The 5181-nt window shown below is 43.2% G+C and overlaps 1 pseudogene; it reads left to right on the top strand.

Moving 5' to 3' along the window:
- The first annotated feature begins 775 nt into the window (after window positions 1-775).
- On the top strand, window positions 776-4175 carry LOC126910991 (uncharacterized; annotated as a pseudogene).
- Window positions 4176-5181: the final 1006 nt, after the last annotated feature.

The following is a 5181-nucleotide window of genomic DNA, read 5'->3' as shown; positions in this document are numbered from 1 at the left end:
ATACGGGCTAAATTAAAAGTACTTTTAATCAACGAGCATGCATGAAAAGTCTGATGATTGTTGATGAAGCGAAAGAGGTATGTTGAAAATGTAGCAATTGGCATTCTATAGTCTCTGCCAGGCAGGCGTCATAATACTAGACTTCATGATAACTATATAACAGAACTATAGTTTTATATTTTTTGACTGCACGGTTGGCGCAGTGGCTGGGCAACTGGCTGCCGCGCAACGTGCAACGGGTTCGATTCCCTCACGAAACAACTCCATGTCATCCACAAGTTGTTGTTTCGGGTCTGGGTGTAATGTGTATGTGAACTTATATGTTGGTAAACGCACCCACGACACAGGAGAAAATCCTAGTGTGGGGCATTGTTTTAAAATAAAAAAAATATTATACCAGATGATCTGTTTATAATCTAAAATAAAACAAACAATAAAGTTTAAGCATTATTTATAGAACAGAAAACTTCATTTGTTACTTTAAACTTCTTTTATAAGGCCATTGTCCGCCACAAAATTTAAATCTGATACCTCATATTCGTCGCCCATTTTTCCTTGTCAACCAGCAGAACTTTTTTCAAAATCCTCTCCCTAAAAAGTCGCCCTGTAGCTTCCTATTACAATATCTTCCTTAAATTTATGAACCGAAGGTCCTTTTCCTTTTATCCTAACCACAAGAACTTAAGCAACAGTCGTAAATTATAATTTAACGCCAGAAACAGAGATTACAAATCATATAACATGAATATTAATCTTTAGGATACTACGTTGACCCATGTTGTCGTTTCCAGTGTGTTTTATGGAAATTTATGATGGGAAATACGAAGGGATCGGTGTTCTAAGTAGTGGGTATTGTTCAATTTATTAATGGGTTTTCTATTATATATTTGTTGAATATTTCTGTTTTGTGTTTTCCTAATAGGGAAGATGACTATTTTTTTTATATTTTAATGTCCGTATTTTAGATTGTTGTAAAATATTATATTAATATTATACAGGGGAGTGAGGGGGAGAACGGAAACCACATCTGATCTGGCCCAACTGTCAACCTCACCTGCACGCGCCGGAAGGCGACGGCGTGGCATATACCGTGTCGTGGTGCTCCCTGCTAGATAACGGACGAGGCTATGGCGACCGAGCATTGGCGGTATAACCATACACCTGGCTGGGCAACCAGTCGGAAGAGGCTACAGTGACCTTGGGGTCCAAATAACCCCTAAAATATCTGGTGCAGAAGGCAAGGGGAAACCACTGCACTATCTTCCCAAGAAAACTGTATGAATATTATGTCCGCAAGTTGTGTTAGTATGTCATGCGATCCGACTGACCCTCGGCGCCATCGCAAACCCAGGATGCATGGTGGGAAGTATGCGACTGGGCACTGTCCTGTAGACTACCAGGCAGACAGTGAAACTAGGACTACTGGTAGCATTGTACTGCCTAACTCGAGGAAACCCAAAGGTAAGCGAAGTATAAGAATTGGAACTTGGAATGTAAAAGGACTAGTAACACAACCAGGCAAACTCGATATAATAGAAAGGGAGATGCAAAGTCGTAATATTGACATCCTAGGTCTCAGTGAAGTTCATTGGAGGGGAAGTGGTCATTTTGTCACTGAGAATGGTAATACTGTTTATTACTCGGGCTCGAATGAGAAAAGTGAAAATGGAGTAGCTTTTATAGTACCCAAGCGCTGGCAGGAAGCAGTAAAGGGATACCAGGGACCCTCTGACAGAATGATGCTTTTGAAATTGGACACCAGACCAGTGACCCTAAATATTATACAGGTGTACTCTCCAACTTGTGCAGCCTCTGAAGACGAAATCGAGCACTTTTACGCAGACTTGACAGAACTATTGCGAGCCATACCATCTCAGGAGATAGCTGTTGTAAAAGGAGACCTAAATGCTAAAGTTGGCGAAACGAGAAATGACCCCTTGAATGGCACCATCGTTGGTAACTATGGTCTAGGTAAACGTAATGACCGTGGCGAAATGCTAATGCACTTTTGTATTGAGAGCCAAATGTCCATTATGAATACCTGGTTTCAGCACCACCCTAGAAGGCTTTACACATGGACAGCGCCGGGTGGAAAATACAAAAATCAGATAGATTACGTATTAATAAAATCTAGATGGAGGTCAAGCGTCACCAACTCCAAAACTCTGCCTGGCGCCGACTGCGGTAGCGACCATGAACTTCTCATTGCTGATCTCAAGCTTCGCCTAAAAAGCATTAAAAAACGCGTCAATAAACCTACGTCCTTGAATGGGCCCGCGTTGAAACAATTTGAAAAGGAGATAAGACCAAAACTCCGGTCCCTAGAGCTTGACCCATTTGATTCAAGTGACATTGACTGGGTGAGATCTAAAGACGTTATTCTCACAACTGCTAAAGAACACAGTTTAAGAGTGTCCGTCATAAAAAGAATTGGATCAGTGATAATACTTGGGACTTGATTGAGAAGAGGAAAACAGCAAAAAGCGAGGGTACTATAACGGCTTACAACAAGCTACATAAAGAGGTGCAAACTGCTTTAAGACGGGACAAGGACAAACAAATTTCTGATATCTGTGAGGCAATAGAACAACACGCTGTGAAGATACAAACCAAAGATCTCTTCGGTAAGGTAAAACTGTTAACGAAGCCACCAAAACCAAAATCGTGGGTAGTTGACGACAAGCAGGGTAACCCTCTCTCCGACCTCAGTCAGGTTTTAAACAGATGGCGAGAGTACTGCTACGAACTTTACAGCGAAAACACGCATGAAGAGGTCGACAGGTCGTGGGATGATTACGAAGCTGAACCCAACATACTACTCAGTGAGGTGGAGGACGCCATCAAGAAGCTCAAACACAAGGCAGTGGGTACGGATGGCATATCAGCTGCCATGATCAAACATCTAGGCCCTGAAGGTGCCGAAACCCTCTACCAGATTTGTAACAAGATTTGGTACACTGGTACTTGGCCTCAGGACTGGGCACAATCAGCTGTCATCCCCCTACACAAAAAGGGCTCCACAAAGAAATGCGAACATTACCGCACTATTTCCCTCATGCCCCACGCTAGTAAGATCATGCTCCAGATTTTGAACAAGAGATTGGCCACCTATATAGATAGACAGATTCCTCCGGAACAGGCAGGATTTGTGCAAGGAAAAGGAACACGAGAGCAGATACTGAACGTACGCCTACTCATTGAAAAATGTCGCGAATTCAATAAACCTCTTGTGTTATGCTTTATAGACTATGCCAAAGCATTTGACTGCGTAAAATGGAATTCCATGTTCAGGATGATGTCGGAAATGGGCGTGCCATCACATCTTATATTCCTTGTCCAGAGGCTGTACCTTGACGGGTCGAGCTTTGTGAAATTGGATGAATCACAATCTGAAACATACTTTCTCCGAAGCTGTTTAACCTCTACGGCGAGTATATTATGAGGAAGGCGCTTGATGGCTGGGATGGCGGCGTTACGATGGGCGGTACGAAGATCACGAACCTAAGATATGCCGATGATACAACAATCCTTGCAGCCAGCGAGTCCGAGATGGCTGAGGTCTTGGAACGAATAGAAAGAGTGAGCCTTGAATTTGGCCTGCACATAAACCGCTCTAAGACCAAAGTGATGACGGTGGACAGAGCTCAAGTTTTAAGTCCATCAAATGCGCTCAAGGATTACGAGAAAGTGGAGGAATTTATATACTTGGGGTCGCTGATCTCTAACAGTGGTAACTGCGAGAAAGAAATCGGACGTCGTATCGGGATGGCTAAAAGTGCCATGACTAGCCTCGATAAAATCTGGAAAGACCGTAATATTCGCCGAGTAACTAAGATGCGTCGAACTAAGTCGATGGACAGCTATGAGAACCAATGTCTCCATCCTCGAAGAGCTGAAGGTTGCCAGGCGCCTGCTGACTACGTGCCAGGAAAGGATCCGGAGTTTCTTTGGGCACATAATGCGATCTCCATTGCACAGCCTGGAGAAACTCATCATTCTCGGACAAATGGAGGGGAAGCGCGCTAGAGGAAGAGCGCCAGCTAGATGGGTGGACCAACTCAAGGAGGTGACTGGAGGCCGGATACAGGGAGCGGTACATATGGCGCAGAACCGGACCGAGTGGAGAAGATTGACATACAGTCACGATCCTCAGCATTGAGGGAACGACCAGAAAGAAAGAAGTAAAATATTAGACACGTATTTTTTATTTTCTTACGGAAACAATTAATACTTTCGAAGATGAATAGATTTGAAATGTCGCGTGACGTCACTTCTAGGTATGTTTTATGCGTAGAAGAGAGAAGAACTTTGATTCGTTTCATCTAAGTATCGTTATCTTATATGACAAAATAAAAAAATACTCTAATATTTTTTCATAACCTAACTGACGGACGGTATCTATGGTGATCTGATGGCTTTTTGAGGTGCTCTTATTACTTATTTTATTCGATCCAGCCAAGTGATCGCGCTCTCGCGACTTAATAGACTTTTAGTTTTCGTACTCTGCCATCTTCCCTATTTAGTCCAAAAAATCATTTGACGGGGAATGGGAAAAAACTGCACGAAGTAATAAACTAAATTACACCAAATAAATCCTCACGAACATTTCAATTTAACCAACAGATATAACAAAGCAATTTCCATTAATGTATGGGAGGTCATGTAACTCAAGATCTGCAATAAAAGAAACCTTGGTTATAAATTCCATTCATACACTCCACCATGCATATAAATGCGGCACATGAATTAATTTCGTGGAGGTCAACTGTAAAGGTGCGTCTACGCTAGACGAACCGAGCACGAGCGGAGCAGGTCGCAAGCCTTTCCGTTTATTACCGGATACATTTCGGAGAATGTGCGGGGGAATTGCACAACTTGATTCCCCCTAGTCCTTTTCATCATCGAACCACAAGACAATCGGCGAGGCGTCACTGCTTCATGGTAGATATCCCACCCACTCGCACGAAGCGCTTCGCTTCAAGCTTCCTTGTGCGAACTGCTAGGGAGTGGAACTCCTTGCCGGAGTCTGTGTTTTCTGATGGGTATAACCTGGGTGTCTTCAAGGCCCGAGTGAATAGGTTGCTTATGGGTAGACGTGCTCCACCGTAGGCCGCATCATCACTTACCATCAGGTGAGATAGCGGTCAAACGTCGACCCATTAAATGTAAAGAAAAAAAAAC

This window comes from Spodoptera frugiperda, chromosome 9 (genome assembly GCF_023101765.2).
Source record: "Spodoptera frugiperda isolate SF20-4 chromosome 9, AGI-APGP_CSIRO_Sfru_2.0, whole genome shotgun sequence".
In the NCBI taxonomy this organism is placed as follows: domain Eukaryota; kingdom Metazoa; phylum Arthropoda; class Insecta; order Lepidoptera; family Noctuidae; genus Spodoptera; species Spodoptera frugiperda.
The sequence above is the reverse complement of the archived record's forward strand: the minus strand, read 5'-3'. Positions and strand labels throughout refer to the sequence as shown.